This window comes from Carlito syrichta, unplaced genomic scaffold (assembly GCF_000164805.1).
Source record: "Carlito syrichta isolate Samal-C Ts95f unplaced genomic scaffold, Tarsius_syrichta-2.0.1 Scaffold314110, whole genome shotgun sequence".
Taxonomy (NCBI): Eukaryota; Metazoa; Chordata; class Mammalia; order Primates; family Tarsiidae; genus Carlito; species Carlito syrichta.
Window position 1 is genome coordinate 386656 of NW_007258206.1, and position 12585 is coordinate 399240.

The following is a 12585-nucleotide window of genomic DNA, read 5'->3' on the forward strand; positions in this document are numbered from 1 at the left end:
TTTACTCTTTCGTCGTGTTTTTTATAGCTCTGTTGGACTCTCTTTCATTGTATAATGCTCAGAGGGGCATCCTTGCCTCTGAGAATGAACAACTGTTGATTTTGCTTAGGACTGGAGCCACTTGCAGGGTCTGTGGTCTCTGCTACTCTCTACAGTCAGAGCATTCTCTAATCTGCCCTGCCCAATGCTGTTGAGAGGGGCTGAGAACATGAGTGCCCTGTTGTAGCTTTAGGTACAGCAATCCATTCTTAGAATAAGTGTGAACCCCCTCTCTGCTCTCTCTCTTTCCCTCTCCCCATACTGGGCAGAGGCGGAGATTCTCAATGCATCCAGGTACCACACTTACCCTCTGGCTGTAACAGCTCTGGACCCCTGCCCAGAACGTGTATGTTAGGGCCACTTGTACCTGCCATTGGCTGAGCTGACTTTTAAATGTCCCATTGAAGCTGGGCGCTGTGGCACACGTCTGTAATCTCAGCACTTTGGGAGGCTTAGGCGGGTGGATTGCTTGAACCCAGGAGTTCGAGGCCAGCCTGGGCAACATAGTAAGAGCTCTACAAAAAAATCTAAAAATTAGCCAGGCTCGGTGGCATGCACCTATAGTTGCAGCTATCCAGGAGACTGAGGTGGAAGGATTGCCTGAGCCCAGGAGGTCGAGGCTATGGTGAGCTGTGATTGTGCCACTGCACTCCATCCTGGGTGACAGAGACTCTGACTCAAATGAAATAAATAAATATATAAATATCCCAATGAATTCTTGTCGCCCTTTTTATTTGGCCATAGGCATTGTCTTATCTGGCATAAAACAAATTAGAGTATTATCTGCCTCTCAGTTTTGATTATCTGCCTTTATAGTATCAAATTTGGTGTACTGGGGAGTCCCCTAATTTGAAGTCTTGGGGAAAAACCTGGGGTGCAGCCCTGATCCTGGATATGTGCCAGGGAGGTGTTCCTGAAGAGGCCTGCAAGGCCAAGTTTGCATCTGCAGAAACCACAGCCCTGGTGGATTCTGCAGAGCCAGGCTTCTGGAAATCTTGTGACTGGAAACACGAGCTTCCACTGGTCTCATGGACCTTCCATAGGGGGTGGACGGAGCAGGGAAGCAATGAGCTCACCCGGCTCCCTGGCCATCCTGGCCCTGGCTGTGCCCTCGACCACCTCCTTGTCACCCAGGCTGGTGCTGACAGGGTAAGAGGACACTGTGGTCACAAAGCTGCCAGCAAGGTCCCACTGGATGCTTTTGCGGAGCGTACAGTCAGAAGGTATCAGAGGGAATTAGACAAACTAAAAGAACAAAGAAAGTCCTGAGACTTGGGCCAATTTTAGGAACTGAAAAATCTTTGTTAACGTGAGGGTGCCTATGGATGATACATTCTGTATGTGTTTGTGCTTACATATTTACTGATGGAGTCTTAATCATTAAATCATATCGCTCCCTAAAGATGTTTTCAGTGGCAACAAATCTCTTGGCATGAAATATATCATGGCAATAAAAACTACTCGTGACAGGCAGGATGCTGCTGGAGTGTGTAAAATAAATTTTCAAAACTGGGTTAAAACAGTAGGAGGCATGATAGTCTAGCAGAAATAAAAATGACAGTTGGAGATTGTCAAATCTAGATCCTTTTTTCCTAAGCAATCAATGAACTATTTTTTAGCCTTTTTTTTCTTAGTGTGTAAAAATGATAACGGTGCCCTTTCTCCCAGTTCTTGCCCAGAGCTTCCCCATATTCCTCAAGCCTGGAATCAATATAAAGTGAAAAAGAAAAAAGAGGTCATTAGTTGATGGATTGATCAATTGATTCAACAAACTGGGTTAAAAATACATCGACAGGGCTCAGGGAGAGGAAAGGAGGAAACTTTAGGGAAATAAAGCATATTTTCATGGACTTAAAGAGTTTCTTGTTGCCTGAAATTGGCTAGGATTTTTAGCCTGATATGAGCTAGTCAAAATTAATAATGATATTGACAATTTGAGTGGCCTGTAATGTGCCTGGCAGCATGCTAGAGACTCTTTCTCCTGAACTCCCCATTAATCACACCATCTCCCCAAGGAAGGCAAAATACTCCCTGTTTTATAAATGATGAAAGGGAGATTCTTAAGACCAGATAACTGGCCCAAACTCACATGACGAGTGAGTATTGGAGATTGGCCAAGATACCATGAAACGAGCCAGTGTAAATGTCAGGTATCTTCAATGTTGATGTTCAGGCCTAGGTGTTCCATGGGCTGCTCAGCTATTTTCTACCATCTCCCCCCTTCCCTTTCCCCAAGAAACCACCCCTATGCTTTCTGTACTTGCTTCCATATCCCTAGCTACTCACCCAAGCCCATTGTAATAGACTCAGAACAAATACAGACTTGTCCTCCAGGAAAATCTGGAGACCAGAGAACTAGGTAAGAGTGGCAGCTGGCCCAATCAGAAGACTTGAAGACCTTTTGGCTCTCTGCTTTCTCTTCCCATGCAGATGCAGGCCCCAAGGGGGACAGGAGTGATGCTGCCCCAGAGGGCAGATCCTGGGGAGTGTGTGTGACCAGGCTGGCATCCAGCTTTACTTAGTCCTAGGGCATTGTGTGCTCACCAAAGACAGCCTGTGAGTTATACAGATGTTGGTTTTACACTCCACTGTAGAGTGGTTGATGTGTACCCTGATCAGAAACATCTCCTCAGCCACACCTCACCCCCTCCCCTCAGGTGGTTGGTTAGCATTTGCAGTCCTCTTGCACAATCCACGGGTAACTCCTTCAAGGTATCCTCTCCTGGCTGTCCCTATCAGCAGCTGAGGCTTTGTGATATACCATAAGTGATATTAGAAGATATTTTTCATTATGAAGATGAAAGGTGTTCAAGACATGTGGGCTGGTTAGGAATAATCTGCAGGCACCTCTGTCCCAGCACAAGCAAGCTATAGGGATATAGTGAGCCTGGTAGCTTGGGCTCCTCGGAAGAGCATTTTGTTTGGCCCTGATTCTGTTATCTGATACCCACTAGAAAGTAAATGGAATCCGCCTGCTAGGATTTGGAAATGTATGTCTTCAACGAATCTTTTATTTATTTGTTTGTTTTTAATTTTTAATTTTAAAGATGTGGGGTACAATTTATGGTTAGGTATACAAAGTTCATTATGCAGCTACCCTTTTTGATGAGGTGCACCTCGCCTTCCCCAGTAGATTCCCACTACTGCCAATCCCTCCTCTCCCCTCTTTCCCTGGCAGTTTCCTGCTACTGCCAATCCTTTTTTTACAGTATTCAATAATTATTTAAGATCCGCTTATGAGTGAGAACATGTGATAGTCAGTTCTTTGAATGAATCTTTTTAGTAGTCTCTGAGATTGTATCCACCTTCTAGAACACCTGTTTATGATTGCACGCATGCCTGGTTTACTAGTAAATATTTGCAGAATCAATCTAAGATTTCCTTTCATCGTAACATATCTCTAGTGGTGAGTGTGTGTGTGTGTACACGTGTGCATGTATGAACATATGAGCATGTATGTACGTGCATGCAGCATGTGCGTGTGTGCATGTTTGAGTGCATGTGTGTGTGTGTGTGTGTGTGTATCAGAGGTGATTATGCATATCTCTTCTCAGCTCTGTGCTCAGTGGCATCATGAGTCAGCTTGAAATTCACCACAAAAATGAGCAAATGCTACAAATGAGGGCTTTATTTGTTCCTAGGAATCTGCACACCACTGCCTCCAGCCTCTGGAGGCTAATTGTGAATGGCCAAATTGGTTTAGGACAGTTTATAACATCATTAAAATAAATCAACATGCTTACCCCTCTTTTTGTTCTATAAGGATGTTCAAAAAGGTTTTAATTTGTGTTATAAGAAACCTAGGGTTTTTCAATATGTATGTAATTGCAAATAAGGTTTAAAAATGATAATGCAACACACACCTATTACAAGCTATTTAGACAACAGAGAGAAATAAAAAAGCTGAAATATATTGCCCCTAATTCTACTGGCCAAAGATAATAATTTTAAAAATAGGATTTTGCAAAGTTAAGTTGTTTGACCATGCTTGACTTTAAAAAATATATATTTTATAGATGTGTGGAGTACAATTCAGGATTAGTTATACAAGCTTGACTTTTAAGAAAGACAGCAAAAATAAGGGAGCACTCTCTATAATTGTGTTGAAATGAGCCTTATTCATTGTGGAAGGCCAATTGGAAAGAACCATTTTCAGTCTTTCATGATCACTCAAGTTGGTCATGACTCCAAAAAGAAAACATGCTTTTCCACAAACTTAAAACAAGTGCCAGTTGCCTCCCTCTTGCCTTTTATTCCGATGTCCAAAAAGTTATATTTTCTGTCTTCAGAGTATTAGCAAGTGTTTCAAGGTTTATGAAATAATAAGCTGAACTGTCCTCGAAATTCTCACAGTTTACTACATACGAGTTCTCTGAGAAATAGTCCTCTAAAATGAATTCAGTCTTTGGAATCATTTAAATATGAAGGGCTCTTCCAATTGCACAATTAGAATGTCAGTATTCAAGTGTCCACAGAGCTCAGCTGTCAGGGCTTGGGCAGTTAAGAAGCACACATCAGGGCGCATTAACTGAGATGTGTTTGCTTTGGAACTAAAACTATTTTAGAAATAAGTCAAGGATCCAAATGTAATGAAAGAAGCAGGGACAAGACTGTTCTTTGTAAACAGCACTTCTAACTTGTTCCCCTACATTTTGATACTATCACAATGCAGTTTGAGTTGCATACTCTGCATCTGGTATTGCTTAGTAATAATGTCAGTGTTCCCCATTGGAGACCCTTATAGGGCAAGACGATCCCTCTCCTGAAAGTTCACTCACATGATGTCATAAAAACAGCCATTGAGGACTTATTTAAAGTCATGCTCATAAGAGGAGTTTTTATATTCCAGAACTTTAGGATAAGTCCAGCACAATGGCTATGCAGAATATCAAAGGCTGTTGGAATTATAAAGAACTCATAACTGAGGTCCTTGCCCTCATGTCGTCTGCCTTTCCATGAAGGAAGTAAGGTAAGCATTAAGCCACAAGCTGTAGCAGAGCCCAAATCACAGGGCAGGTGTCATAAAATCCTTGGCTGAAAACGCTTCTGTTCACCAAGAGTAAACCCTAATATAAGCTATGAACCCTGGGTAATTATGATGTGTTGATGTAGAGGTATAAGTTGTAACAAAGGCACTACTCTGGTGGGGGGTGCTGATAATGAGGGAGATTGAGCATGTGAGGGGGGATTGTATATGGGACATTTCTCTACTTCCCTTTAAATTTTGCTGTGAACTTAAAACTGCTCTAAAACGTAAAATCTATTCACACACACACACACACACACACACACACACACACACACACACACACTCGACTGGTTGCAGTGTCTCATGTCGTAATTCCAGCACTTTGGGAGGCCAAGTTGGGAGGGTTGCTTGAGGCCAGCCTGGACAACATAGCAAGACACCACCTCTACAAAAATAAAAACAATAATAAAACAACAAGAAAAACCACAAAAGTGTTCCATTTTTCCCAGGGTGGGAAAAGCTAACCCTTTGGGCCCAACACCATAAAAGTCAGAGCCTGGGTATGTGTCTGGGGATGTTCTAGACCTTGAGTTATTAGAAACTGGGATTTTTGAAAAGGTAAGAAATTTTTAAAAAGAGGAAAGAAACTCTTTTGAAAACCTTTGCTTCCAATAAACGTGGCAATCACTGATTTATGACAGTTTTCAGTTTAAAATGATGTGAGAAAGATGTTGCATTTTTATGATGGTTCCTTGGAGAACATTATTTTCTGAAGATTTAATTTATTCCTTTCAGTGTGGTACACACAGGGGTCAGGAATAAAGGAGGAGCAAGGGAGACAGTTGAAGGCCTTGTGGTCTGCCATGTGACTCCTTCCTGCAGACCCACAAATCTCCAGTAAGATCTGTAAAGAAAAAACAATTGTCAAATACTTCCTTCAAGTGGGTTTATTAAAGAAACTGGAGAAGGGGCTACATTTTGTGTTCTGGGTGTCTCCAGGTGTAACAGGGAGAACTCCTGAGGGTTTATGAGGGTGAAGACAAAAGAGAACATGAAAGGGAAAATGACTGTCAAAGGAAAAATAATTCCGTTAGTGCTGGTTTTCTTTATGGCAATGGTCAATTTGGGGAATGTTGTTACAGCTAGAAGGATCCCTCTGGTGGATATATTATACCCTTAACCTAGAAATGGCTGACATCAACAGTAGAAACAGATGGTAATTTCTTAAATGGGTTTAATAATATAACTCAGTTATCACAGAATTTTAACCACCAGGCTGGTTTAATTCAAAATGATGTTCGGAAGGTGGAACACAGACAAACAGGATAGCTCTGGTCATGTGGGAAAGTATTTACAATCTATTAATCCCAGAAGATTCTGATAGAAACAGAGAAATTACCTGGAGATTGACTGTGTTTACTGTAGGAAAATAGATTGAGCCGTGTTGGAAGGAAGTCATGATACCTGTGAAGAACTTTGAACCTGGCCAGGAAAATGTCCTTCTTTTCTTAGTGACTGATTTCTTCAAGATGACTTTGATAGGATACACCATTTTTCAACATAGTCATAATCAGACAAAAAGATAGCAAGATTTTAGTACTTCTAGATGCTTAAACATGCCTTTAGGAGAAAATTATTATAACATGGTAACCCCAGTTCTGAGAAGACTTGTGCATATTCTTTACCTATTTCAAAGAAGTTACCTGGAGATCCAGCAGGGAAAGACATTGGTTCATTAAAACTTAAGGGAGGCACTAATGGTGGCAGGTTGGTGAAGAATATTGCCCCTCTGGGCAGAACAGCAAGCAGTCTTTTTGTTATTTGTTTTTTGTTTTTAGTTGGAGTCTCACTGTTGCCCAGACTGGAATGCGGTGGCCGCTCCCGGCCACGCAGCCTCTACCTACTGGACTCCGGCGATCCTTCCGCCTCAGCCTTCCAAGTAGCTGGAACTACAGGCGCACGCTACCATGCCCGTCTAATTTTTTTGATGTATTGTAGATATGAGGTCTCGCCTACCCAGGTGGATCTCGAACCCGCAGGCTCAGGCAATCCACTCACCTCAGCCTCCCAAAGGCGCGGGATTATAGGCTGAGCCACTGAGCCCGGCTAGCAAGCAGTTTTATAATCAAAGCAATCAAGTTAATCAGTCAAACTCCTATACTGTGTTTCCAATTAAATTGATTACACACGGCAACTACATTGTTTTCAGCTTTGCTTGGTCATCTGCCTCCCATGACTCATTACTGGGAATATGCATATGCTTCAGAGACTAGCTTTGGCCGGAGACTCTTCCTTGAGGGAGAGGGCAGTAGGAAGTCAGGTATAGGGGGAAACAGTCCGTGTCCAGACAATACCTCACACATTATAATGTACTACTCTCTCTTCTGTTAGATATGGGAACAGATCTGAAGAACTCTTTGTGTTGGATTCATGGAGATGGGGATGATGAGAGAATGAGGGTACTTCAAAGGGTATTTCCTCAAGCCTATACACATTCAGAACCACTGTTGGGAGCTGGCCACGGAGGCCCACTGAGCATTAGGGATCAGGAAGGGCCATTGACCCCAAGACCACTAGGATGCGTTCGGGAGCTATTGACCCCATTTCCTCCCCCTTTCTACTCAGCACTAAACAGATTAAGCTCCTATAAGTTCAAACATAAAAACTCTGAGACCGAGACGAACACAAGCTCACTTTAGAAGCTCATTGCTCCCATTCTTCCACAAACTGCAGTTTCGGCTTTCACACAACTTGCAATTCAAACTTTGGTCACATCTAAGAGCCTTAGTATTGGTCACAGGCTTCTGGGTTGTGATCTCAGGATTCACTGAAGTTGAATAAGGTGTAAATTGTGTAGAATATAGTTTTAGAAGACAGCCATTCTATTGAAAGAATGCGGCTAGATTACTTGCAGGTAGCCCACTGTGAACTTTGGACTGGGCCACATTCCGAACATTCTGGGATGGGCCACTTTCATTTGTAAAGTAAATACTTAAGCTTCTATAGAATTGTTTAACTTGGCATAAATCAATCAGCTTAGGATGAAAAAGGTTTATAGAATATGTCAGTCACAGATTAGGTTATCCTTTGTTATGGGATTTTAAGATTATCATATGAAAAGGGTCTAAAGGCAATTATTGATTAAGTTTTCATGGATTAAGGTTTCTGGTGGGTGGGGGACACCCCTCCCACATCTGACTTTGTGTATAAAAGACCCGTTGTAATTCCCAATAAGACACACATCGCTTCTGCACTAGACCGGAGTCCAGTCTCTTTCTTTCTCTCTCTCTTCTTTCCCCCAATCGCTGACGCCATCTCCACCTCTGGGGTACCCTGAACCTGGCTGGAGCTGTTCTCCAGCAAACCACTGAGGTGGCAGGGCCGTGGTGGTGGGGTGTAAGTGGGGGACCACTGTGCCATGATCCCTACTGATAAGCTTTGTGCTGAGGGAGTGGAGCCGACAATGGGCCCACCTGATGTCAAAGGGCTCATGTAGACCTGGAGAAGGATAGCAAGATGACAATCATCAACTGGGTATCAGGGCTGCTTCCATTCTCCTGGACTGGAAGCCATGTTTCATAGCCAGGCCGGTTACAGCTGCCCAAGCGTCTACATCCAGTTCTAATGTCATCTGCCTCTGTTCCTTGTAGCCAGGTGTGATACACTCTCTGTCCCTCCCTAGGATTAAGTTCTTGCTATCAGTGGTAGGAGATGACTACCTCACCCAGCTGAAATATTTAAGAAAATCTTTAGCTCAATGCTTTGCAATGCTGATGTCAAATTAGTGTCATCCAGGGAAAATTTTTAACATAATGAGTCTCATATGTCACTCTTCACCCCCAAATTTAGACTCAACTGGGATGGAGAAGGAATGTGTATTGAATTTGGGTTAAAGCATAGCCCAGGTAATTCTAATGAATGTCCAGGGCTGAGAAATCTGCATTTGAGTTCTCTGAAAGATTTATCTTTCTCTTCTATTGCTTTGATTTCTATTGAGTGACCCTATATTACTCTCATAACTGCCTGGGCTCTGATCTTTGAAAATTGTCTTGTCTGCAGGGACTCCCAGCCTACTGCCTGCTTGGCCTCTGAAGCATGAACTCCCCCAGCTTTCTTGAGTATGGTTTTTCTTGGAGAAAACTTCAGTAATGCTTCTCAGTAACCAAAACTTCAGTAATGCTTCTCAGTAACCAAGACATGATTTCTGGTTCCTTCTTTAATATCTGACTGTGAAACATTAAAGAGAAATAGTGGCTGTGTGAGTATCTGGGATCACAACCCCAAGGCTGTAACAGTCTATCTTTTTTTGCCATTGTCATGGTTTCTTGAGCTCAAGACCCTAGAGGGAGTTCGAAGGCAAGTGTGGCTTTGAAGTTGCTCCAGCTCAGAGCTAGTGCTCTGATTTGTACATCTCAGACAGGTGGACAGACAGGGTGATCAAAGTTCACATTTGGCCTTAGTGAAATATACTGGCAAATTAGGCAATTTTTCCCTCTAAAACGCCTAGTCTCTACTGTAGGACTTCTGTGTGTTGACCAAACATAATTTCATAATTGAGTAAACATGAAGGAAAATATGTGGCTTCCAGAATCTAGAGGCAAACTAGAACTCCCATAAGCTTTTATTAGGCCTCACAAACCCCTTCTCCACTTTGTGTCTGTTACCCCAGGCATGGGTGCTTCAGTGTTGCAGGAAAAAAAATAAAACAGTGTGAGAAATTTCTACTTCTCAAGAGCTTTGGTTAAAAGCTCCAGGAGCCTTGGTCTCTGGCAAGCGAGAGGTTAAAGAAAGGTTTAGAAGCTGTGAAGGCTTCCTTTGAAATTCTCATTTTCCATTGAACACACTCTTTTGCCTTAAAGAGACAAACCACTTATATCACCCAAACCTAGGACTGAGAGGGAGAGATTTTCAGATCTATAAAACTAACTTGGTGATCTCAGAGGAGGATTTCCTCTTCTTTCTTAAATGTTTTTGTGACATGGAATGATGGTTTTCCACATCTCAGATTCTGTGATCTGATGTATCACCCACCTAAAATATACCTTAAAAACCCAGATAGATATGGTAGTATTTAGAAAATACACACACAAAAACAAACAAACAAACAAAAACCCCAACTACCAAGCAGACATCTAAGTGAAGTTGTCCTCAAAAGTTATTAAATCAAATATTTGCTAAGTTAGGTAGAACTATTATTTAAAGTAGTTTTATTCATTAAATGATTCTTTGTTCATTTTGTGAAGGACCCATAGAATTTAACAATAGTTTTCCAGGCTCATTCCCCTATGTAGTAGGGAATTACTGGTAGTGGTGCTGATTTTTCAAGAAACTGGAATGGGGATTTAAGATAAAGTATGGGTTTCAGTTGCCTAATGAAATTCAATGAAATCAATAGGAAACTTCTGTATTTGCATTCTTGGCATTGGAACTAAGGCGGGTCAACGCACAAACATTTCCCAGTAATGAAACTTCAAGATGTGCTTCTTAATGGAAGACAATCAACCACAGTGCAACTTTAATGAACTCTGATGTTGGGATGCAAACCCAATCCAATATCCCATGGAAAATTAACCTAATCAATAGTCTAATTCGAAGCTTTAAGCTCTGCAAACAATTACCACACAGACTGCCTTTTCAGGTGCCCCCCCCCAAAGGGGGGCATCCTCCTCAGGGTTACCTCCTGCTCCTGCATGGAATAGGATTGGCTAAGTGCTTCGCTGTTATCCTTAGCGAGGATGCTATCAAGCTTGCAGCAAATCAGTTGATGTAAAAGAAGAGGAGGAAAGCCCTCCTCAGCTAAACTGAGCTCCAGTTTCATCAGAACAGCTCCCTCAAGTCCTCCCTATCAAGCCTTGGGCAGCTTTTCTTAATTTTCTTAAACCATAATGGATCTCCCTTGGCCTCTCTACCTCAGAAAATGGGGCTTTTTGTCCAGCATCTACCCTTCAAAGTGGGGCTCCCTTCCATGGTCCTAAGGTTTGTTATCCTTTTTTCAAAGGACCTGGAGAAAAGGACCCGCTTTGGAGTATTCTTCCTTGTGGTGTAAAACAACTTCCTGTGATGACAAGGTGCTTTGCCTCTCAACATGCCCTTTTAGGAATGTTCTGCAGTCAGTGGGTCCTAGATGTTTTTCAGGGCTCTTTTCTTGGTGAAGCTCCCTGGTGTCCAAGGTGGGAGATATTTGAGTATACAGGTCTGGAACCCAGGAGAGACATCATAGCTGGAGGCATGATGCCCTTGGAGTTATTAGCTGACATCATAGCAGAAGATGAGATTGCCAGCTAAGGAGATGAAAAATAGGAACAAATTTCCACAGCACTCTAAATCCTGTGAAAAGTGTGGACAAGCTCTAGAAACCTGGTCTACTGAGGAGAGAGAATATGAGAGAGAGAGAGAGAGAGAGAATGAGAGGGAGAGAGAGAGAGAGAAAAGAGACAGAATGAGAGAGAGACTATGAGAGAGAGAGAATATGAGAGACAGAGAATATGAGAGAGAGAGAATATGAGCGAGAGAGAAGAGACAGAGAGAATGAGAGAGAGAGAGACAGAATAACAATTGGGAGCCCACACCATGCACTGAATGCTTAGAAATAGCACAGCAAAAGAATGCGATGCAGTTTTGTGCAGCTTTTCCTGAGTTAATGAGGAATACGGGTTACTAAGCCCTTCTGAAGAGTATTTTGGAGGTAAACAAAGCCTTCTGTAGCAGTTAATTTATAAAGATTTATAGACTTTGTACTGAATAACTGTGCTTAGCGTAAATGCACAAGAGAGATGAAGACTTAGCAATAACGGGCTAGAAACAATAAGGAGTCATCACAGCGCAGCTGCTGTGGTTTGTGGTTCACAAACCACATACGGTATGGGTCCAGACCCGAGACGAGGAGAGACTTTCCCTAGTCACACTAGTTAAAAGTTGTCCCTGCCCCCCGCCCCCAGGTCCTTAGAGAAGAATTGGAAGTGAATGTAAAAACCCACTTTATAGGCTATATAGTTCATTTGTATAAGTAACCATAGTATGCATTGCACACTGAACCTAGGTTGTCAGACTCAACAAATAAAAATATGAGATACCCAGTTAATCTGAATTTTAGATGAACGATGAAGAATTTTTTAGTATACACCCTGTATTTTGTCTGACAGTTTCGTACTGAATCTAGTCCTCATTAGAGAGTAGTATTCAATGTTCTCAACGAAACCTATTGTTACACTCCTAAGGACTCAAGTTAAAGGCTCTCTAGGTATTGCTGTTTTCCTTTGAACTGACTTGGTGTCCTCAATAGTTTCACCACACATTGTTTCTCCAGTTTCTTTATAAAAAGCTTCATTCCCTTGTACACCAATGACTTAAAGAAACACTCCAGATTCTCATCTCCTATGTCTGCTAAATGTTTCATGTGGTTTTCTGTTATTGACCCTTTACTGTCATTTTGTTCTCTTCCCACCACTTGCCTTTTCAAATGATCCCTTGCTTCCCAAGGCGACTCTCCTCTTGTCAGTAGCTTTGATTTCCTTGGCCTCATACTCCACAGCTGGGAGCCAGCCTTGCCTACTTCTAAGTTGTTGTAGGGGACTTCA